General features: G+C 45.5%; 1 long non-coding RNA gene across 1 annotated transcript; it reads right to left on the bottom strand.

Moving 5' to 3' along the window:
• Positions 1 to 21,456: 21,456 nt before the first annotated feature.
• On the bottom strand, positions 21,457 to 24,120 carry LOC146062561 (uncharacterized). The gene is made up of 4 exons (XR_014471392.1): positions 24,070 to 24,120; positions 22,270 to 22,308; positions 21,593 to 21,655; positions 21,457 to 21,497 (listed from the first exon to the last, which is right to left on the bottom strand). It is a non-coding gene; the product is annotated as an uncharacterized LOC146062561 (long non-coding RNA).
• Between the last annotated feature and the right edge of the window lie 1,402 nt (positions 24,121 to 25,522).

The raw sequence follows: 25,522 nt of genomic DNA, 5'->3' as shown, positions 1-25,522 counted from the left end.
AGATCTGGACTGGTTTAATCTAGTACCAGTTAGCTTGGTGTGCTTTCGGACATATCATAGCCTTCTCACACATTCTGGATCCCGGAAGTCACCAGGAATATAACCCTCTTCAATTTAGACAACGAGTACATTTATATCTACATATATACCTTTTGGATCCTGGAATTTGCCAGGAACGTGCTTTTTCCTCCCCCCAAACACACCATGCTTCTACAGGTTAGTTATATATACGTTTTTTGGTACTTATTTTCCTTTTAGACTCAGTGTAATCATGGAGGCATTAGATTTCTGCCTAATTTCTAAGTAACCATGTATATTTTACCTTGGGACTAACGGGTCCCTCATTCTATTCTATTCTTTGTTTTGTTTATGGAAGTTTGGTTTTCTTGTGATCTTTTGGATGATTGTATCAGTCATATGCTAAACCACAGTGTTTGTGTAGATTTTGATATTGTTGATTTCTGCTTGTTCTTATATATTGGTCATCTTATTAATACCTAAATTACTACTCCTCTTACCACATCTTCCTTTTATGACTTGTCAACATATGCGTTTTTTCGATGTATGTGTTGATTATTATTATTATCATCATTATTATTATTTGTGTTTCTCACAGCATATACATCTGAGATTACTGGACATTTCTCCCATGTCCCTAAACTAAACTAACCCTTCCCCTGCCATTTCTGCTATTATCCAGCCCCTCCACAATGACTGGCTGGGGGGAGGAGCCTATCACTATATGAGAGCCTCAGGAACTCTCTCCTCACACACACTAAGGAAGCCTCACGGTGAAACGATCGTCTGTGTGTCTCCCAGAGTTTCTACTGTGCACAAAAGAAACCAGCCAATGCCCTGGAGCTGTCTATTCTGAAAGCAACACGCTGAATTTATCACGGACAGGTGCTCTCTCTCACACCACCTTTTCCCCTTTCTGGGTATCACCACTTTGGGGTATTTGCCCCAGGTGGATACATTTTGGAGCACTTACCACCTTCTTATCCCCACTAACTAACTTGTAAATAATTACTCTTATTATACTTCCAGAAGGCTTTATTTTGTTTCAGAAATGATTGGCTATTAATTAGCAATTTATGCTGGATTTACATTTGCAAAACCAATTTTTTTTTTCTCCAGGGCATTGATGAGCTTACAGCCAGATCTTAGGCTAATACTTCATGATATTACTGTCTATTTATTTTTATTTTCCTCTGACTGTTTGTTATATTTCATTTGGCTTCAATTATCACATTATTTGTTACAAAGACTACGCTGATATTTAAATCTTAATACATACATTACATTGACCTGTCTTTGTTACATACAGTGTCTAAAATCTAAAATGTATTGTTTTTTATAATGTAATGTTATGTCTTATATGTGTCATGGTGTGTCTTTGAAAATTGACTTATTGTAAAAAAAAATTTGATTCAAAGTTAAATTTTACAAACAAGAGTGCCCCCACAAAGAGAGTGTACCTTTCTCTCCCCAAACCTACAGTATATGACTCTCCGGGGTGCACCTCCACTTGTGATATTCATACCACTTGGTTTAGACTTGTCTTTAATGGTGGATTTCTGATTATTATTTTTGATTGCGCATGAACTCATTCCCCATACCCCTTCTCCCCCTTTTTCACCTCCCAATCATACCAGCTGTCATAACATTTGAAAAGTTTGAAAATTAGTCAAGAACCTGTGTAATTCAAATGTGCGCTTTTTAAAGGGGATGATTTGACAACTACGATGTTAGCCTGGTGACGAATCAGACATGTTTTTAGATGGCGTATGAAATCGTATTTGTCAGCTGTGTTTCAGTCATGAATGGCCATACTCCTGTGTTTTCCAATTGTGTTCGTATTCCGGTCCATATTTGAATAATACTTTTAAGTTGTCTACTGCTCTCAGTATTTCTGTGTGTGTGTGTTTGTCTGTATGTATAGGATATGGTCACTAGGTCTACAAGCATTAGATTGACATGCATGAAGGTCGACATGACTGAAAGTCAACATGCAGGAATGTCAACATGACTGAAGGTCAACATGGGTTAGGTTGAAAGGGTCATTAGGTCGACACAAGCATAAGTGTATATGGGGATGGTCGACATGGGGTTTTTCATTTTTATTGGAGAACTGACATGTGCCAATAGGTGGTATTTCATGCCCTACCATCCACTAGGGCATGGCGGGAGAATAAAAAAGTGTGCTGAGCATAGCGAGGCACCGAGCTTGAAGCATGGTGAGCACAGCGAGGGGACGTGGTGCTATGTTTCAGTGTCGACATTTGGGCCACAAAAAGTAAAAAACCCATGTCGACCTTTTGACCTTCCCCATGTCGACCTAATGCTTGTGTCGAGCTAATAACCCTGTCGACCTAACCCATGTCGACCTTCCTGCATGTCGACCTTCAGTCATGTCAAGCTTCATGCGTGTCGACGTAGTTGCTTTCTATCCAATAATCCATAACCGTAACACAGGGTCCTAAGGCGAGTTCAGGGAGGACAGAAACCTCCTGTGGATCAGAAGTGCGCCATGGCAAAATAGAAAAGTTATGCACAGTTAAAATAGTAGTATTGGGGGAGTGTGGTTGTATTTATTTTTCAGTGTTCTTTGTTGTGTTTGGAAGATGTTACGGGGCAGATGATAATGTGGTGGAGGAGAAGAGTTCGGTGGCAGCCCAGGATCCCAAAGTCCAGTGATGGGGAGGAGCTGCTCATAACACATACCAGAACCAATATGGGTTGCAAAGTTAGATTCTCCTTTGCAGAGAATATGGCGCTGGTGGAGGTTATGAGTATTATCGGCAGCTCGTTATTCCTGTGCATCACTGGTGTACAGGAATAAGGAGACCTGCAAAAAAAACCTCTCCTACAAAGTGCAAGAGAAGTCAAAGATGACAAAATAGGCATAGCAGACAGGTGGCGGCTCCCCTACCATTTTTGATATCTTGCAGAGATGTGCAAGGTTTTTTTAAACTGTTTAAACATGTATGTGTAAGGTTATTTTAAAAAAAAAAGTCCATACTGAATTCCAAATAGAAATGTGAGAGGTGGCTAGTGCTTCCTCTTTCAAATTTTTATCTCTCTCTGAGCTGTGATAAATACCCACTTAAATGTTTGTTTTAACATTGGAGGCCAGATGTACTAAGCTTGAAAAGTGATAAAATGGACAATGATAAACCACCAGCCAATCAGCTCCTACCTGCCATGTCACAGGCTGTGTTTAAAAAATAACAGGTAGGAGCTGATTGGTTAATCACTCTCCATTTTATCACTTTTCAAGGCTTAGTACATATCGCCCTTAGTTTTGAAAAAACACAATTTTTTTTAGTTATTTTGTTGGGGTTTCTAAAAATAAATAACCTACACCACAAGCGCAAAAAAGTGGACGTGAACTTTTAACACCATTTATATCATGTTAAAACAATTAAACAGCATTCCTGTTGTTGCAGAACTTTAGTATGATATTTATTTATAGTTTCTTATATAGCGCAGCAGATTCCGTTGCGCTTTACAATAGTAGACAGTGATAAAACAAACTGGGTAACAGCAGACATACTTGGAGGTACGTATAATAGGACTGTCCCCTGGGGGTCAGAACTAGGGGGCGCTATGTCACAAGTGAGCTTAGCCTGCAGCTGTTTGATGACCGGGGTAGTTAGTCCCGTGAAAGATAGGATGAATGCAAAAAGAGTTGAACAGCGCAATAGCTTTGAGAATCGATATGAAAATTTATTAATAACAATACATATATAAAAAGAATTAATAACGGTACAATGATATAAGATTGTGGTTATAAAAAACAACAATGAATGAAGGGCGGGTATGAAATGAGGGGGTCCCCCTGCAAATGGGTGGGGCTGGAGAGTCCGTTCCTATATTTCCCTTGGATTATGTAGATGAAAACAAATATAGTTACCACCCTTGATGGGTATGGACTGTCCTCGTCCGAGTGTCCACTAATCGGCCCAAGTTGGCACAAATCACCGATGGTGGGATGTTGGCAATATGCTTGGATGCTCCAAGGATAGATGTTGATAGGTAAATTACCAATGCTGGTCCTTTTGATGGAGGCACGAGGGAACAATGTCCTTAGGTGGTCTTTTGTAAATCCAAGGAATGGTTCGGGCTGCAATCCAGGATGTGGGAGGTAAATGCAGGGGGGGGATGTGTACCCCAGTAGCTCGCTGACGCGTTTCGCCACTCCAGGTGGCTTTATCAAAGGGGGGAGGTAAGAGGGCCCTGCTGCAAGCTTACAATCTATAGGGACATTGGAGCAGGGCCGGCGCTACCTACTCAGCAGAGCTTGCAAAGCAGGGAGGCGTCAGACTATGTAGGCGCTGTGCTCTCCCTGCTCTGTGACTCTGCCACTGTGTGCAGCTGCCAGCTGCTGCTTTCAGTGTATGATAGACAGCAGCACTAGCAGCAGAGGGGAGAGAGAAAAGGACTTACATCAGATTTTCAGCTGATGTAGAAAGTAGCAGCAGGGGAATCCTTGGCCTGCACCTCCCTCACGGGGAGGCGCCGGGGGTCTGTGGGCGCTGTTGTTTCTTCGCCAGCTCCCCACTGCTTGTGGGTGCAGCGGGGAGCTGGCAGGGGGTCCGTGCGGCGCGGGGGTACCTGTGGTCAGGGACTCGGGAGAGCCTGGAGGTCCCTGCGGCGCTGATTATGAGTTGCCAGGGTCCCTGTAGCGAAGTGTAAATACTGCGCTACCGCTGTGCGGCGGCGCGGGAAGCGCTTCTAACTTTGAAAACACCGAGCTTCAGCCAATCAGCATGCGCCCAGTGGTTTCAGAGTCAGAAGTGCTTCCCGCGCCGCCGCACGGCGGTAGCGCAGTATTTTCCACTATTTCCAGGCTCTCCCGAGTCCCTGACCACAGGTACCCCCGCGCCGCACGGACCCCCTGCCAGCTCCCCGGGGGGGTCTTGTCTTTTAATGGGGGGGGGGCGCCGATATTGTCCCGGCGGGGGGGAGCAAAATTTTCTGTTACGCCACTGCCCTCACCCTCATCTCAGCATCAGGTATCAGGAGTTAGGACAGCATGTGCCAAGCTCTGATTGGAGGAGCTCGGCACATGCTGATTAAAGGAGCCCCTGATTAGAGGATGCTCCTTTGATCCCTGAAACACCAAGGAATGGATCTCACAGCATGCCATGTATTCCTCTGTGAGTATAAATTCTGCCTTCTCTGTAGCTCCTGCCTCTCCCTTCAGATTCTCCCTCTTTCTTTCTCTCTCATCTGTCCCACCCCCTCTATTCTCAGGATCTGCCTTCCTCTCCCTGTCCATAGGGTTGCCACCTCATCCCTTTAATCCTGAATACATATTAATTACACAGTTTCTGTGGCTGGCTCACTTCAAGACTCAATTTCAACTGTTTTTTTTTAATCAGCCACAGAACCTGTGCAATTAATATGTCTCCAGGATTAAAGGGATGAGGTGGCAACCCTACCTGTCCCCCTCACCCTGCCCTGTATCTGCCCCCTCTCCCTGCCCAGCACCTGTCCCCCCTCCTGTTCACCATCTCTCACCCTGCCCATCATCTGTCCCACCCCCTCCCTGACCAGTATCTGCCTTCCTCTTGCTGCCCAGCACCTGTCCTGTCCCCCCTCCTGCCCACCATCTTTCCCCCTGTCCCTGTCCATCATCTTTCCCACCCAATCCCTTACCAGTATCTGCCTTTCTCTCCCTGCTGAGCATCTGTCCTGTCCCCTCTCCTGGACACCATCTATCCCCTCTCCCTGCCAATCATCTGTCCCTCCGCGCCCAGTATCTGCCTTCCTGTCCATGCCCACCATCCGTCTCCCCTCCTTCTCCCTGCCCACCATCTCTCCCCCTCTCTCTGCCCAGCATCTCTCCTCTTTCTCTTTGGCCATCATTTCTCACCCTCTCTCTTCCCATTATCTCCCACCCTTTACTTGTCCACCATCTGTTCATCCACCTCTCACTGCCCACCATCTGTCCCCCCTCTCTGCCCAGAGTCTCTTCCACTCCCTGCCTATTATCTTTCCCCTTCTCCCTGACCATCATCTGTCTCCCCATCCCTTTCTGCCCAGCATCTCTCCCCACCATCTGCCTCCTCTCTATACATCTGGACCACCCTCTCTACCCAGCACCTGTTCCCCACCAATCTCTCCCCAGCATCTCTGCCCCCCTCTCCCTGCCCATCATATCTCCTCCTCTGTTTGCCCAGCATCTGTCCCCCTCTCTCTGCCCATCTTCTATATCCCCTTTTCCTATTGCTCTCTGCCCAGCAACTGTCCCCCTCTCCCCACATCTGCTCCCCCTCTAAACACCCTTTATTTATGTGTGCTGTCCCTTTATTGAATATGTGATGGAGGGCGCAAATATAGAGTACGCAGGAGGGCGCCGGACACCCTAGCACCAGACCTGCATTTGCGGGAAACATAAGAACAGGCAGAAGTAATAGCATAGCAGTCCCACAAAGTTGCAAGTCCAGGGAAGCTATATAATACATACAGATATGGCCAGGTACATCGTGGTTTACAACGCGCTTTTGAGGGCTCTGACTCGCGAGTTGCAGATTGCGTTATGTCCTGCGTTAAGTACCACGCCATGTAATACATAGTTTAACCACTGGGTGATTAATGCTCCACGTTAAGACTTTACGCTACGGATTTTGTCCTTACTTTACGAACAGAGTTTTTGTATTTTATTCGCAGCCGCAGTGACGTATGGTCATGTATGTAATTGGTACAGAAGCCATGCTAACCTTTGCTATTGCTGGATGACTACTTAAAACATTATTCGAGGACCTACAGTATCATACTTTACACTACAGATTTTATCCTTACTTTACGGACAGAGTTTTTGTATTTATTCGCAGCCGCAGTGACGTATGGTCATGTATGTAATTGGTGCAGAAGCCATGCTAACCATCTGCTATTGCTATAATCACAGGCAACAGTGGCCTAGCGGGTAGAGGCACAGCTTCACTATGTCAGTATCAGTAGTTCGATCCTCAGTTGGTTACAATATATTTGAATTTTTTAAACGTACTTTTTTTTTTTTTAAACCAATACAGGTACTGTAGTTACAGTATTTGGTGCTTACAGTATCAAATTCTTTCGGACTTTTCCACAAACAAAAATTCACAATGGCAGGCCGCCATGTACACGATAGTTAATACCCATACATACTGCGCTACAGAGAACGTTTTTTTTTCGCAACAATAGATTTCTCCAAACTCAGACACAGACCGACACTTCAGACAATAAGATGTTGATTGCAGTCATACAAAATACAGTATGTTAATTTCAGTCTGCCTTTTTGTTTCACTGCTAATTGTACATAATTCAAATGCACCTATCAGCTTCGTGAAGGTTTTCCTTTGTCTCTGCCAGCATAAATTCAGCTACAGACACTAAAATTGTCAAACTATCCAGTTTGTTTTTCTGAATCTAAACCGTGTAGAATTGCTACGGATCGTCTCTTCATCTCTTGCCTGTATACAAGCACGAGATTGTACCTGTACACCTGGACTATTCATTCTGCTGAATCCAAAGTCAAGTTGTTGCTGCGTTCCTATTTCTACCAAGCTTTACCATCATACTGCCTTCCGCAAGAACAGTACAGTATCTTCTCGCTGGAGCAGTAAGTATAGTACAGTCATTTGTACATTTTGACTGATTGCTGCATTACAGTATACAGTACAGTAAGCAGCCAGGCTCCTACGAGGACAAAATGGTCCCTGCGCGGAAGCGCTCGGGTCCCACCTTGTCCCTGAATGAACCTGTTTCCCTTCTTTCCCTACTGTTCAAATGCACCCGGTGCAGAATACTGTATACAATCGCCTGCTGTGTATACTGTATTCAGATACTGCAGGCTGCCGCTATGGGTATTGTCCGTAAATACTAGAGTCTGTTTCGCAGACTTACTGTATACAGTATCGAGTAGTGATATCGTGATTTTTGATGGCTTCCACGTTCAGTGCAGTGCAGTAGAGATAGCGCCATTTAGAATATTGTACAATGTGTTAAAATTGCCTGGTGTGTATGGGCCGCAGATCCCCGACTAGCGATGACAATACTCTATTATGGTGGGCTACTGTAGGCTGCTAAATACTAGATCACTCCTTAATACTGTTGGTGTAATACTGTAAATAACATATTTTTTCCTCAAACGAGGGGACCGGTGTTTTTCTCATGTTAACAGACTGTTTCGCAGGCTCAGTCAGTAATAGGAGCACATGTGATATCGTGATTTTCAGCCATGTTGAGAAAGCGCCATTTAGAATATTGTACAGTGTGTTTACAACCTTCCGTGGTAAATTTGCTAGGGCAGTATCAACTACACAGAATCGGTTTTCCCTCCCCCTTACTGCACTTCTGCTTCAGGTACCATAAATACCATAATGAACAGTGCATGATTCTCTTGAGGATCATACACACTAGACGCATTTCATCTGAAAATTGCCTGGTGTGTATGGTCCAGAGTTCCCCGACTAGCGATGAGAATACTTTATTAGGCTACTGCAGGCTGCCGCTATGGGTATTGTCCGTATAATGTGTAATAAATACTGGATTGGGGTATTGTCCGTAATATTGTTGTAATACCGTAAATAACGGATCCTTTCGCATCTTTTTTTTTTTGCATACTGTACTTGTAATTGAAGTAGTCACAGCAATAGGATCACGTGGTATCGTGATTTTCCGCCATTTTAGGGATCAACATGGATGCCACATACAGTACAGTGCAGTAGAGATAGCGCCATTTAGAATATTGTACAGTGTGTTAAAATTGCCTGGTGTGTATGGGCCGCAGATCCCCGACTAGTGATGACAATACTCTATTAGGGTGGGCTACTGCAGGCTGCTACTATGGGTATTGTCGTATAATCTGTGCTACTGTAAATACCGGATTAGTCCGTAATACTGTTGGTGTAATACTGTAAATAATGTATTTTTTCGCAGGTGGGGGGGGGCGGAGTTTTGCGCATATTAATAGACTATTTCGCAGACTCAGTTATACAGTATACTGTACTGTATTTGTGTACAAAATCTGTGTGCTGTGTACAAAATCCCCTAGCTGTGGGTGTTCGTATTGTAAGTACGAGGGGCGGCAGTACGCGTCCTCTGACCTTTTCATACCCACACTATACTCGTCGGAGTGAAGTTGATCTTACTGTATATAGCGTGGCGTGCGCAGCGAGCCCCGTGAGGGGACGCGCATTACTTCACAAGTATTACGCGTCCCCTCACGGGTCTTGCTGCGCACGTCACGCTTCGGGTTTGGTGGCTCGCTACGCTCTATATACTGTACTGTAAAATCAACTCCACGCCGACGTGTGTAGTGGGGGTATAAAAAGGTCAGAGGATGCGTACCGCCGCCCCTCACGGGCTAGCTGCGCTCACCACGCTTCGGGTTGGCGTTGATAATTTGGTCTCGTTAACAATGGTGGTGCATTTAAAATAGTCATTACCCATCAGGGTACTCATCTGGTTGCCTGTACAATTAAAAATCGTTCCTATCGCTTCATATCACATGCGATGCGATTTTTGGTTGTACAATGCCCTGCGATGGAAATCGGGGGCGCCTTGATAATACACAAGTACCCCATTTTTTTTTAATCATGCTACTTTTTGCCAATTTTCAGATTTACACTAAATTTTCAAGTGTGTATAGTGTAGGCCACCAATGGGAGACACAACACTAGCAAAGTCTCCCGTCTGCTGATTTGACCAGCATGCCAGCGATGATGGATAATTTTTCATCCATCATCGCTGTGTGTGTGTGTACGCAGCGCGGGCTTTCAACTTGCGGACCGCCTCTGCGCCTCCCCTTCTCCCGCCCCTGCTCCTTCCCCCTGCTCTGTGTTGTTATAAGCAGGGAGAAGCCACACATTACCGGCCGCTAGGGTTGCCACCTCATCCCTTTAATCCTGGAGACATACAGTACTGTACTGTATTAATTACAGTACACAGGTTTTTGTGGCTGATTAAAAAAAATACAGTTGGAATGAAGTCTGTTTTAAAAAAAAAAACATTGAAATTGAGTCTTGAAGTGAGCCAGCCACAGAACCTGTGTAATTAATACTGTACAGTACAGTACTGTATGTCTCCAGGATTAAAGGGATTTTTTCCCCCTATACTCTACAGTACTGTATTTGGTACTTGTCTATTATCACGGCGCCCATCGCATCGCATACCACTAATTAAGGGAAGGCAACCCTACCGGCTGCACGTCCGGCCCCAACCTCACTCCTGCCTGCCCGGCTGCCAGCCAGTCGACTTGTTGCCGAAGTACCAAAATTTACATTACTGGTCAGTATTTACGGTACATTACTGTATCTTGTCTCCACAGTTCCTGAGATTAAACATGCCGCCAAAAATCACCAAAGAAATTAGCCAGATCATCGCCAAGATGAAGCAAGATAACAAGACAACACGAGAGATCCAGGCTTGGCTGAAAGAAAGTGGTACTGAAGTTCATTTACAGACTGTGCGCAATCATGCTTCTATGAGGATGCGCCCCAGATACAGAACTCCTTCTCACTGCACATTGTAAGTACAGTACTCTATATTAGCAGATTCTATAATTAATGTACTGTACATTACTACTGTATACTGTACTGTACCAGGCGGCTTCAAGCTGTGGCCCTCCAGCCGTTGTGAAACTACAATTGCCATCATGCTGTGCCATCGATTTGCTATTAGAGAAAGATACAGTACAATTACTGTATGGCAAGGCATGCCTGGATGTGTAGTTTCACAACAGCTGGAGGTCCAGAGTTTGGACATGCCTGCTGTATGCTGTACAATCATTTTTGTCTGTGTTATACTATAGGAAATTCCAAAAGATTGTAGAAGAATTAACGGTACTTGTTTCCTAGCACGGCCACCGACATCGGGGTGGTCGTGTCGGAAAAATCGCGTCGATCGCATCGCATAACATCGGGGTGGTCGTGTCGGAAAAATCGCGTCGATCGCATTGCATGCGATTTGGTCGCATGCGATGCGATCGACGCGACCGACCCGATTTTTTGATTGAATGAAATGTAAATCGGGTCCCTGGGACCCGATTTTACAGTGGATTCAATGTAAAATATCCCCAACCCCCCCAAATTTAACGGCGTAAACCCCACCCCACGATAGACGCCAACCCGAAGCGTGGCGAGCGCAGCGGTGCGCGTCCTCCGACCTTTTCATTCCCCTACTATCCACGTCGGCGTGGAGTTGAGAATAGAATAGTGTGGCGAGCGCAGCGAGCCACCGACCACGAAGCGTGACGAGCGCAGCGAGCCCCACGAGGGGACGCGTATACCTGTGAAGTTATACGCGTCCCCTCGCGGGGCTCGCTGCGCTCGCCAAGCTTCGGGCTCGGTGGCTCGCTGCGCTCGCCACACTATTCTATTCTCAACTCCACGCCGACGTGGATAGTAGGGGAATGAAAAGGTCGGAGGACGCGCACCGCCGTGCTAGGAAACAAGTACCGAATTAACTTGTGGTGATGATGAGCGTACTGCTGGAAAAATAAAAAACATTCTTCATTCGGACTATGATATGGACGTTTCACTTTCCAGTGTGAAACGGATGCGAAGAAAAATGGGATGGATATATGGTCGCACAAGGTAATGTAAAATACTGTACTGTACAGTACATCAACCTTAATTTTACAATACTGTATACTGCAAGTCATAAGCATTTAATGTCTCAATGGTCCTAATTTTTCTTCACTTACTGTACCTGTAGGCTGCATCCCATGATAAGAGATGTCAATAAAGAAAAGAGAGTTCTACAAGCTCAACAGTGGATTGACAGTGCAGAAAAATTTAATGATGTACTTTTCACAGATGAAACTTCTGTTTCTATGGAGAGATTCTCAAGAATGTCCTTCCGCAAACATAACTTTATCTCATTGAAACCACGAGCAAAGTTTCCATTAAAAGTCCACGTATGGGGAGGTATATCTCGCAGGGGTGCTGGACCTATGTTAGTTTTTGAAGGTACTGTACTGTACATTTCTACTGTAGTTTTAAACAACTCAGAACCCTGAAATGTGTACATGTTAATGGCATCTTACTGTATCTCTGTAGGGATTATGGATAAGATCTTCTTCCAAGAACAAATAGTCGATCGTGCTTTGGTGCCATTTATCAGAAAATACTATCCATCTGGACACAGAGATAATGACCCAAAACTTTCTGCTTCTGCAAATTACATGGAAGAGAGAGGAATAATTTGGCAACGCACACCACCAGAGTGAGTATTATTCGAACAGCACTTACTGAACTACAGTACAATACTTATTGTACAGTCGTGATTTTATTACTACTGTACTGTACAGGCTGACACAGGCTGAGAGCGCCTCCGGCTTATGTGTCTCCATGGAGACGCCTAGCTCAGCCAATCAGGGTTGAGCTATGCGTCTCCATGGAGACGCATCGCCCAATCATGCTCTCAGCCAGTGTCGCACTGGGACAGCACGACAGAAGCTGTTAGCTGCGTCGGAGGAAGCCGGTTCAGCCCGCTGTCAGTGCGGGCTATCCGGCTCTGCTGCAGAGAGACCAGCGCCGGATCCTGGATTGGTATTTATAGCGGTGTAAAAGTGAGGTGTTTGTGTATTAAAGTTATACTTTTCTGTGTGTGTGCTTTATTTTAACATTCTTTTTACAGGTGGACTACTAGTCCCAGTGGGCCCATTAATGCCCCGCAGGCTGGGACTTGTGGTTCCCCAAGTCCCAGCCTGCGGGGGAGGTCTGCTGGCACTTGCAGTTCTCCTGTATTAAGCAATGTTAGGAATGAGAATTTAACCCTATCAGGCCGGCGTCCAATGGCCAGGGACGCCGGTGACAGCCCCGGGCTTCAGCCCTGGACGGGTGAAGCCTGGGGGGGACCCCTTTATTGGGGGGGTCCCCACTCCTCCAGGTACCCCGTCCAAGGCTGACCAGCCACGGTGCTCATGGTGTGGCCGGGGGACCTTGTGTAAAAAGTGTCCCCCAGCTGTGGCATGACACTGCGGGCTGTTGGAGCCCGGTGCTGGTTTCAGATTTTTTGTCCCCCATATTTTTGGAACCAGGACCGGTCCAAGAGTCCGGGGCTGGTTTCAGAAATACAGGGGACCCCTACGCTTTTTGTCCCCCGTATTTTTGGAACCAGGTCCGGCTCAATGAGCCCGGGGCTGGTTATGTACAGCAGGGGGGACCTCACGCCAATTTTTTTTTTAACTTTTACACATATTTTAACCCCTTACCCCCGCAGCCTGTTTTTGCCTTCCTGACAGAGCCCTTTTTTTCAAATCTGACATGTATCACTTTATGTGGGGATAACTTTTTATTGCTTTTACTTATCCCAGTGATTTTGAGATTGTTTTCTCGTGACACATTGTACTTTAAGTTAGTGGTAAATTTTGGTCGATAGTCTGTTTTTTTTTTTGAGAAAAATACCAAAATGTCGTAAAAAAATTGAACATTTAGCAATTTGCAAAATGTTAAATTTTCTGTTCGTGAGACAAATAATCATACCACTCAAAATAGTTAATAACTAACATAGGCCATATGTATACTTTATGTTTCAATCATTATTTCAACCTCCTTTTATTTTTTTTGGACACTAGGGGGCAGCAGAGTCAAAATTATACACATAACACAGAAAACGCTGCAATTGGCTGTTCACATTTGAACAGCCAATCGCAGCGATCGCCGATGGGGGGGGCATCGCTCCCCCCCTGGGCAATGAGGGAAGATGTCTGCTGTCAGGGACAGCAGACATCGTCCCTCTGTCACCGCGACTATAGACGCGGTGACAGTTTAATGTCATGACGTACATTTATGCCATGTGTCGGGAAGTACATCCCGACCATGACGTAAGTGTACGTCAAATGTCGGGAAGGGGTTAACAAAGAACCATACACAGATCACAATGATCTGTGCATGGTGCTGACAAAATCGCCATGTTTCTGACCAAACCGCCAGTCAGGATCAGGTCTATTTTTTTTCGGCAAAAAGTGCGATTTATGCCGCAAATCGCCACCCATTAAAAAATCGATTTGGGAAAAAAATGAAAAAACGTCCGTTTTTGCGTTAAAAATTGCCAAAAACCCACCATCGATCTCTAATAAATGTCACCCATGATCTTACTGTACATTATCTCTCTCCCTCTCTCCCATCCTCTTCCCCTGCCAACATGTGTCTCTCTCCGCCCCCCTGAAATCCTTGTGACCATTCAGTACTAACGCTATTCTTTTTTCTTCTCTCCCCATACCACTCTACCATGAGCAAAATCAAGCGTGTTTGGGACAGAGAAAAAGAGAGACCCACTGCCTTGGAAAAAGCTTTCTTGGCACCTACTGTAAAATACTGTACTTTACCTAAAATACTGTGTTAGGACTGATTGAATTACTGTACTTTTTTATTATTATACAGTATTCTATGTTAAGTCCCCAGACAAACTGCAAACCATCTGTACAGGGTCTTGCCTGACGTCATTGAATGAAATGTAATGTAATGTACAGTACATGCATACTGTAAATAACACTTCTCCTGCACTGTATTGTACTGTACTGTATGTTTTAACAAAAATTAAGTACTGTAATGTACAATATTTTTGGTCAATGCTGTGTTTTGTCAATAAAGTACCGGTAGTCCTTGCAGGTGCTGAGGTAGCAGGCAGCGGCGGAGAGTTGAGTGTAGTGGTGGGTGTCAGGGTAGCGGCACTGCGGAGGTAGTAGGCGGCTTTGCGGCTGTGAGGGGAGTTGTAGCTTGGAGGTCGTGGCTGGAGAGGGTAGCAGGCATCGTGTGCACTCTGCAGAAGTGTGTCAGTGAGTAATGAGTACACCTGTGTGTCTGTGCTGTGACCTGGGAAGTGTGTCAGGGGGTGCGGGTGCATATACAGTATTTGGCTTTTGTGTGTGTGTGTGTGTATAATGCTGGGGGGGCGGGGTTCAGTGGGGAGACAGTGTGAGAGAGAGAGCAGGGGATATAGGGCATTATTCTGATCGGTGCGTACTTTCCCGATTTCCTACGGAGCGGTCCGCACGCCACACTGTGCGGTGGCGTGCGGACATCGTCCGTAGAAACGCCCACCGGTCCTCCACATTCGGACGGACTCACTCTTTAAGAACAGGGCGTGTGTACGGACGACATACAAACCATGCGTGTGCGGTGGACACGTACAGAATCTTGCACGGTCTTGCAGCGTAAGCACGGTTAACCCTTACAGCATGTGATCCTAACATACATCTATATACAGTATTTACATTTTGCTTATTTAAAAGATTATAAACAAGTTACACATATACTTTTCAATTTTAAAAAAAATCACACATACAACTTCGAACTGTAATAAACAATTTATTAAACATAGAAAAGTGAGTTTAAACCAAAAAAAAATATAAATTAAAAAGCGCCATCCACTAGCTGGTCCAATTCCGCCAGGACCTGGCGCATGTGGCCTCGTATACGTAAGAGGGCCCCACGGAGACCCTCTTGTGCTGGGCTGGCTCATCTGTGGACAAAATAAAAATGGTAAAATTACTAATGATATTCATGCATACATTTAACATAGTCATACCTAAATTTTAAACATGCACCGTGACAGGTGTGTATATATATATATATGTATATAGACACATATATAACTATATATATGACACATACATCTATACATACATGCATACATACTACATGGAAAGGCTGTTTTTTCCCCTCTACCCTTTACTCTGTAGAACACCTCACAGTCATAGTGCTCCTTCTGAATCCAAACCCACCCATGACTAAGCTCTGAGAAGCATGTCACACGCTGCACCAATCCCAATTCAGCAAACAAAGTTCAGTGTCTGTTATATGATGGAGCGTGGCAGGGGAGTTAGTCAACTCTCAGGAATGCTCAGTATATTTTTGCAATCAAGCATGGCTTGCCTGCTGATGGTCTGCTCCATAAATCATTGTCATAATGCCAGTTAGGTGAAGCTGCAGCACTAACCCACTCCCATGCACAAAATCATTACTAAGACCAAATCAACACACAATTATGGTGCCAAACATACATGCAGACCACAGGTGGTGGTTAGCTAGAGGAGGTCCCAGGGGCACTGACCACTTGTTACTCCAGTCTAAGCCACGCCTGTCCATACTCCATTTATGCCATACTGAATCTAGTTTGGTCAAATTTATCACCTGTAAACTCTACTCACCTATATGAGGCTACAGATTGTACGCTTGCAGCAGGAACATGTAACCCTTACATGAGCACGCCATCCCTTTCTTCCAGGATACAGATTAACTACACTGGTTCATTGACACTTAAAATCGACCTGAAAGACATCCTCACAACCTGTGTCATTAATATGTGTCCTGGATGAAAGGGATGGTTTGCCCACCCTATCTAACCCCTAAGTGTGTCTGTTGCTACCCGATTTGTTTTATCACTTTATAGTATTGAAAAAAACAATTGAATCACCAGTGCTACATAGCAAATAGAAGATGACAAAAGGAATAATGATTCTTTATCTATACATACCAATTTCGGGTGCCTGCACAACCTCACAGGCCTCCTCTTCTTCTGTGGCCTCCTCATGTGGCACCTCCTCCTCATCTGCCACCTCCTCCTCATCTGCCACCTCCGCCTCTTCTGCCACCTCGTCCTCCAATGCCACCACCTCTGCTGCCCACACCTCCTCCTCCACTTCCTCCCTTTCCTCTTCCTCCACTTCCTCCCTTTCCTCTTCCTCTACTTCCTCCTCCACCCCTTCTTCAATTGCAACCTCCTCGGCCATTACTTCCTCCGCCTCCTCCTGGGCCTGGGAAGCCTCTGAGTCGTCTCGGGCCTGTCTTGCTCGTTCCCGTGCTGTTTGTGAAAAAACAAAAAAGTGCCAATTAGGGGTCATTTGTATTAAGCCTTATCAAGCTATAAATGCAAAGGTTATAAGTAGAGATAATTGTACGGGCAAACAGCTCCTTAGTGCCGTTTACAAAACACAGCCTGTAACATGGCAGGTATGCTGTGACATTTGGCCCATTGCAAGCATCACAAACATTAATCCTCCCCAATAACATATTTTATGACCATTACAGGGTGTCAAACAGGAAGTAGCACACATATAATGTATGCCATGTTTAACTCATGATCAGGCTGGTGACCTTATTGGCTTAAATAATGTCATGTAAGCAATCATGTACAAATGGCCATTTAATGTATAAACACTCACATCTAGCAATCCTGGCCCTGATTTGCTGGAGCAAATCCGGCTGCCGACACCTCAGGTCTGACCACCGCCGCACCAGCTGAGCCATGGTCCGCCGCACCTGTGTGCGGGCGTATATGCGCTGGCGGGCCACCGCATAGGCATTCCGCTTCTGGCGGTTAGTGATAAATGGGCCCGCCCGCCCCAGCCTGGTCTCCATAACGGAGACCAGTGTCCTCAGCTCCACAGCTGAAAACGGTACTGCTCTGCCATAGGCCGCCATCTTAGCAATGGCACAATTCAAGCAATCATGTCCTGTCAATGGTTGATCAGAGTGATATTTGGTATTAACTTTATTGTTCATTTTTACACTAACAGCGTGTATGCGCCAGAACAGATGGCTAACCCATTGCATCGCAAACCCACACTTGCTGTACCTTTGCATAGTTGAGCAGACCATGCCATTACTTACTATATCCTAAACAGACAGTGTAAATTAAGATGGGAACCCATTATATATAATCTATTACATTCACCAAACATGGGTATAAGCAACAGGTGAAATAGTCTGCATCACTAGCCACTTACACCTAACTCAACAAGGTACTAAACAGCTATTTTATAGTGAAAGCTATGCAGCCGAAACATAGCAAATAGTGCCAGACCTTTTCCCAATATTAGGCCATGCTGCCATGTGTACACTTACCTTCTACTGGGCCATACTAGAGAGGTGGAATGAAAAGTAGCTAGCATCAAGGCTGAATTTGGAGAGCTTTCACATGTGATTTGGATGCTAGCACTGATTACTTGTGCCTAAGTGGTGGACTGGATTTACATATGGAATGGGTATTGTCATTTGTACTACATACCAAACAAGTGCTCAGTACAGATGTACATTCACATATACATTTCATGTCTGACCTCAGTTTTATTTGGTCATTGGTGTACAAATCTGCATTTACCTACTAAATCAGACTTACTAAGTTTGCCAGGTTTTTTTCAAATAATTTTCCGCAGCTAGGGGCGTGGCCTATGCACCGCACGGTTGACGCTGCCGTACGGAACGCGGCCGTACGGAATGCAGGGTGTCGCTGATGTACGCCAATTACAGAAATAGTATATAAAGGTGTGTTTGACAAATGCAATGTTGTTGCACACGTCTGCATCTCTATCTGAGGAAGAGCAGGAGTGGCAGGACCTATTTGCACGCATGGACTCCAGCACCACCTATGTCCCCATCAACCCAGATCAGCCATTGGGGGAAGAGCAGCCAGATGGGCCATCGACATCAGGCCAATCGGCAGCTGGCCCATCTTCAGCCTCAGCAGAATCATTGGGAACACAGCAGGTGGCTTCCCAACAGAGTAGCCTGGCCAGCACTTCAAGTACAGCAACAGGTGGCCGTGGCAGTGGTGGTGCCAGTGGCAGTGGCAGAGCCAGTGGTCGTGGCGGTGCCAGTGGTTGTGGCCGTGGCCGAAATAGGGCAACAGAGGAACCAACCACCAGAAACATGGCATTCGAAGCGCAGGAGCTTGCCATCCTGGTGCCCCGGGCACGGGATTGGATCGAGTGTCCACAGGACCGGTTGACACACACAAGGAGATGGAAGATCTGGGAGGACATAACGGCGGAGATTAATGCGGTGGCTCCACAAGTTTGTGAGACGGAGCACGTTAAGAAGAGGCAAGTTCATGTGTGTTACATTTGAGCAGTACAAGACCAGTAATGTTTACATTAGATATTAGATGGAGTTGGTCAATGGGCGGTCACGTTGCTTGGAGCCACAGACATGTTTGCCATGTCATTTAATAGATAGTTATTGTAGGGTGAGTGTGAGTGTATCTTCTAAGGGTTGGTTTTCAAATTTAATATAATCTAAGTTTGGTGTCATGAGGCACATGTTGTATTATGTTGCAGATTGCAATGGGTGCTACAGCAAACATGAGGAGTGACATGTATTAATATGTAAACTTTGATTGCAGGTGGCACGACTTCAAAACGAACCTCAAGAAGAAATTGACCCAGCGGTGGGAACACAGCCACACCTCTGGGGCTGGCCCCATGCCTGGAAAGCTGCAGCTCACCCCCCTGAAAGAGATGGCCGAGTGCTGCATTGCAGTCGAGGAGGTCCGGGGGGTGAGCACCATGGACAGCGAGTCCCCAGCGGAAGTCATGGCTTCTTTGCTTGAAGGTAATTATTTGCCATGCCATAAGTAGCTGGTTCTAATTTTGCATGGAATGTGTGGTAATTGTGATGTTCTCTTTCACCAGCATCCCCACCGCTTGGTCAAGAATCTCTTGAGGAGGTTGAGGAGTCTGTGCCACCTGGCCCCAGTAGCAGGCCCGTGCAGCAGCAGCAGCCACTGACCGCGGCTGAATTGGCCGGCATCAGAGCGGGTGCGTAGGACCGAGGAGGTGTTGCAGGGTTTGATCAGCAGCCAGCAGACTATCGCTGCAGGTGCTGGCTGATCAAGCCCTGCTGCAAAATGACCTCCTCCTCCGCCATAATGATCTAATGGTGGAGCTAGTTGCCAGAAATAGGGTCCTAATGTCATCCGTTTCTGGTGCATTACCACCATCAGCACTCCCTGCTGCCAGAGGGGGAAGACGATCCACCCCCTCCCCACCATCTGCTCCACCTGGCCCACCATCTGACCGTGGCCGAAGAGCTGCTGCACGTGGCAAGGATCCTGCCATTGGCAAACGTGCCCGCAAATGAACTTGTGTCCGCATTAATCTCCACCGTTATGTCTTCCCAAATCTTTCATTGAGCTGTGTGTGTCAGCTTCCTGTGTCCAATTCCGTGCCGAGGGTACCCACATTTGCCCTCGGTTTAAATGTTTTGTTTGGTTCCCCTGTTGCCCTGTTTCGGCTACCATTACTGTCTGCTGTACTTGAAGTGTTGGTGCTATACTTTTGTTGTGAAGCCACCTGATGTGTTCCTAATGATTCTGCTGTGGCTATGTATGTCTAGAATACATGGATTTATTATATATTATTTAACTGTCTTCCTGCTATGCTACCTTTTATTTTGTTGCGATTTCTAATTTATTTTATATGTTCCTTTAATAAATATTTTTTTGTTTCCCCCAAATGTGTGGTTTAATTGATACATGTAGAAGTGACATGTGTATTTGTATTATTAATATGAAGTTGTGTTCATTATTTGCAGTGTAAAAGTGTGTGAAAAGTGCAGCATATATGTGTGTGTTTAGTAATGTTCCATTTAAGCTGCAATGGTTCCAATTGAAGCAGTGACAAGCGTGTAATTAACAAGTAATGAGTAAAGTAGGTGATTGTATTGTGTTCAGCTGACATTGGTTGAGGTGCGTCCGTCATGATTAGGCGTTCCGATTGCCTAGCGCATGACCGAGTGGTGTCCGCAAAGCAATATTTGCTTATGGACACCGCATATTTCTTGCCTTTTTGTTCGCGTGCATTCGGTGTGCTGTCCGAATGCACGCCCACCAAAATAAGTGCACTCCCCCGTGTCCGCCCATGTTTCCGCCCAGTTTAGCCCACTTTGAAAGTACGCCCCTGTGTCATTCCGAATGACGCCCATAATACGCCCATATTTCACGAGTGATTGCGGTGCACATTTCTGTACGGTATTAGTGAGTACAAGTACGTTGACCATGCGTGGCACATGCGCATAGCGTTCCCCACGCATGCGCAGACTGCTAAAAAACGCCATCCGAAAGTATACGGAAAAGTACGCACCAACCAGAATAATGCCCATAGAGAGGCAGTGGGAGAGAGAGCAGGGGATAGATGCACAAATATTAAGTACAGTAGCACTGAAATGTATTAAGGTGGACCGCAGCAGGAATCTCCGATCCCTGCTGCGATCCCCCCCTGCAGCGCCGCCAGCCACATCCCCGGCTCCTGCTCCCCTTGTAATTCACCGCAGTAATTCCATTAAGGGGGGGGGATGGGTAGAATGGGACTTGTTTTATAACTTCCCTGTCTCCAAATCTCTGCTGCTTTGCATGGAGTCCAATCTTAAATCCCAGTATACCCTCTGCCAGATGCCCAATGCTGCAAAGGGACAATGGATTAGTGAGGCAGCCAGCTCGCTCACCTAAACCCCCACTGTGCCATTGCCGGGGAGATGGCAAGTGACATGCTGCGCGCTGGGTCGGCCGGCTGGCGGGCCAGGGATTGCCCTGGTGGCTCCGTTTCCATGGGCGGGGTGATCAACCCAAAAAAAACAAGTAGTCTACTACTAAGATGGATAATAACACAAATAAATAGTACTGCACATTTAAATCAAAATTTATCATTTATAAATTATTTTAAATAAAATCAAACAGCTGATTTGCAGTCCCAATAAGTGTCATTATTTCACTTCGTATGGCATCTGTAAAAAAAAAAAAAAAATGAACAGTTTTAGAACAGTAATACAAGTTGAGTACTTTACAGTAAACATTATTACAGTGTTATTGTATACTGTACCTCTATTCTGGGGTGGTGGCGGCCCATGGCCCAATGGCACCTGCCCTCCATCTTGCCTGTGACCTGTTTTATGAGAAAAAATATTTACAGTATCTGTAAATGCAGTGAGTTTTACAGTACATTCCTTTACAGTACATTCCTGTACAGTACATTATTTTCTATTCTGAAATGTACTGTAAGTGCACGCAGTTACAGTTCTATACTAATTACTGTACTGAATGTGGCCAATGAGACCTGCTTGATACAGTATCACAACTACAGTATCCATCCATTAACTGTACATGTGTCCAACCAGTTGTGATGTCACTCACTGGAGTACACTACTGCCCGGTTAAGGAGGGCACACAAAAGGTGTGCATGTACCAGCTCCCCCCATTACAGTACAGTATTGTACTGTATACAGTATAAGCTCCTGCATTCAGCAAGGCACAAAAAGGCCAAGAGGAATCATGACTGGCAGATGGCCTGACGTCATGATGTTGCCAAGCAGAGGCTTAGCCCCAGGGGCAGGGATTTGCTGAAAGTCACGGTTTAAACTTAGGCACTGGGGGAGGGGTTGGATACAAGGCACCGTGTGGGGAATAAGGTTGAGAGACAGTGGTGAAAGCCTTAATTAAAAAAAAAGGTTTAAAAATACTGTAAGTTACAGTATTAAGAAGTACAAAACTGTACTGTACCTTGTTGGTCTTCTTCCTCGAACGAGGGTGCAGGAGTTGCTGTAAAAAAAAAAAAAAGCACTGTCAGTTTACTACAGTATAATACAGTACTGTAATTATCAACCTCTACCCAATGTGAAAAACAAAATACTGTACTGTACAGATACTGTAAATGGATAAAAATCGCATCCCATTAAATACAGTAGCTGATTTGTATGCTTTTTCATGCGAAAACATCTGGATGCAATTTTTAGTTTCACTAAAAACCGCACCTCTGAAATGTGCAAATTTGAGGCAAAAAGTGCTTATGAAATTTCAACCAGTACTGTATACTGTATTACTGTACATACTGTACTGTATTTTAAAAATGTAGATAATCCAATCCCTCCAATCAGTGTTCCGCCCTTTACATTACACTGAAACTGTCCTGACCAAATTCACTAACGATCTACAGTACTATCGGCTAAATCCAAAGGCCTCTTCTCTATCCTCATCTAGCTTGATCTGTCGGCTGCCTTTGACACTGTTGACCACCCTCTCCTGCTCAACACCCTCTGCTCCTTTGGCATCACTGGCACGGTCTTCTCCTGGTTCACCTCATACTGTACCTCTCTGATCGCCCCTTCTCCATCTCCACTCCGAGCTCCTCCTCTCCTACTACCCCGCAGCCAGTCGTTGTTCCCCAAGGGTCAATCCTTGGCCCTCTCCTCTTCTCCCTCTACACCACCTCTCTGGGCACTCTCATCAGCTCCTATGGTTTCCATTACGCCTTTATGCTGATGATACCCTAATCTACAGTATCTCTACTCCTCCGACCTACAGTATCCCATCACTCCTGCCCAAGGTCTCCGAATGCCTCACGGCCATGTCAGCCTGGATGACCCAACGCTTACTGAAACTAAACATGGCTAAAACTAAACTTCTAATCTTCCATCCCCCGAACATACCCTTTTCTCCCACTATCTCCATCAGCATTGGTGAAACCGAGATCACCTCCACCGACCAAACGCGCGGCCTCGGTGTCATCATTGACTCCTCCCTCTCTTTCACCCCCCACATTCGTGCTCTCTCCCAGTCTTGCCGTTTTCACCTACGCAACATCTCACGCATAAGACCATTCCTCTCCACTGACGCGACCAAAATTCTCATTCACTCTCTTGTCATCTCCCGCTTTGACTACTGCAACATCCTTCTCTCTGGGCTACCTCGAACATGCATTGCACCACTCCAATCCATCATTAACGCTGCTGCTAGGCTCATCTTCCTCTCCCGCCACTCTACCTCCGCCTCCTGGAACAACCTCCCGCCACCCATCAGGCTTTCTGATTCCCTTTCCTCCTTCAAGCGCTCCCTCAAAACCCACTTTTTTCGACTAGCCTATCCCTCCTCCTAACCTATTTTGATCCTCCTATCCTGCCTCCGTTCCCATCTGTTCCTACAGTACTTACAGTACAGTATCCTATTGTTTTTCGTTCGTCCTCCTTTTAGTCTGTTAACTCTTATGAGTAGGGCCCTCCTTCCTCACGTACTCACCCTACCTCTTTACCTCACCTGTGCTCCTGTCCTGTTCTTCCCTTCATCTACTGTACTTCATCTTCAGTCTCCTCAACAATTTCGACACCTACAGTACTTCTGAACTGATGCTGATTTTAGTTCTACCAGCTACAGTATACCCCTATTTACAGTATGCTGTATTTTTCAACACACCCTGTACAGTACGTTACCTTGTAATTTGTTTTTTTGTTTGCTACAGTATGTACGGCGCTGTGGACACTTTGTGGCGCCTTATATTTATAAGTATAACGTACTACTACTACTTACATGGTTGGGGAGGAGTTTGGTCATACTGCCAAGGTAGACAAGGGGAATGCACTGTGGAAAAAGAAATGTTTGTTCATTTTCTGAAACAATAGTAATACAGTACAGCATATTGTACAGTACAAATACTGTACTGTACAGTACTGAACAATAGTGTCTCATACTGCAGCACATACAGTACTGTACACTAGTGTACTGTACAGTACTGTATGAACACCAATAAAGTCATAAGAATTTTCATAGTGGAGCACAACTTTCTGTGTACAGTAATGTACAGATGGAGCAGCTCCCATTTCAGCTGCTCCTGGAGACAGAATCTCATACTGTAGGCCAGTATTCAATGCAGCAGAAGCAGTTGCAGCAGTGAGTGTTGATGAATGAAGGCATTACACAAGTCAGGGGGCATTGTGCATTAGGTGATAGGGGGGGGGTAGAATGCATAATTACTGTAGGCACTAAAGGGGGGCATTCTTCATACAGTATGGGTCATTCTGTACAGTATACAGAATGGCACTATTGAGGGAATTTTGTACTGCATACTGTACAGTAGGTAGAGTATACTGTATGGCTTTACAGGTGGACTCCCCAACTCCCTCAATGCTCAACACCATTACTCCCACCTTCCCTCCCTGCTCCACACTACTACTCCTACTGTACCCTCCCGGCCTGCTCCGCACTATTACTCCCACTGTCCCACCTTGTTTTTCACAATTACTACCTCCCTCTCTACTCCACACTATTACTCCCACCCTCCACCACACTATTATTCACAGCCTCCCTCCCTGCTCTGCATTATTACTCCCACACTACTGTACCTCCCTACTCGAAACTACAGTATTACTCCCCCCGTGATCCACACCATTACTAACTGCTGTATGCTTGACTAGGTGGTGGGCTGATCCGGCCTCTCCAATTACTTTTTGAGGCGGTGGGGGCTGTGTCGGCCACCATTGGCAGGGTGCCCTGGTCTCCAAGCGTTGGCACTGTGGGAAAATGTCAAAAATGAGAAAATGTGCTGTTTAATGTACTGTAAATAAACTTACTGTACTCTTATTACTGTAAATGGGGCGGGGATTGGGTTTACAAAAAGGCGTGGACTGGATTTTATAAAGTGCTGCGGCCGCTATAGTGTAATTTATAAAATCCACTCCGCTCCAAAGTGGATAGGACACATACTGTAATGTACCGCTGCGCTTGCCCCGCTTACAGCTGCCCTGGATCATGGTTGTTTTAAATGGAGGCATTTGCCAGTACAGTACAGGATTTAGGTAGGTTAGACGGGGATGGTCCACTGCACAAGACTGGGAATTATGTAGTATTAGTAATACCAAGTGCGGCCCCCTCTTGATTGACTGCTACTATATCAAGTAGTTTAGTACGTATTCAGGGGTGTGCTACCACAGACAAAGGGTTCAGACTGTATTGCAGAAGAGAAAGAGTAGCTTGTCGTATGGTG

Source organism: Crinia signifera, chromosome 3, assembly GCF_055691185.1.
Source record: "Crinia signifera chromosome 3, ASM5569118v1, whole genome shotgun sequence".
NCBI classification, from domain to species: domain Eukaryota; kingdom Metazoa; phylum Chordata; class Amphibia; order Anura; family Myobatrachidae; genus Crinia; species Crinia signifera.
Note: the sequence above shows the minus strand (reverse complement) of the source record. Positions and strands in the feature narration are given on the sequence as shown.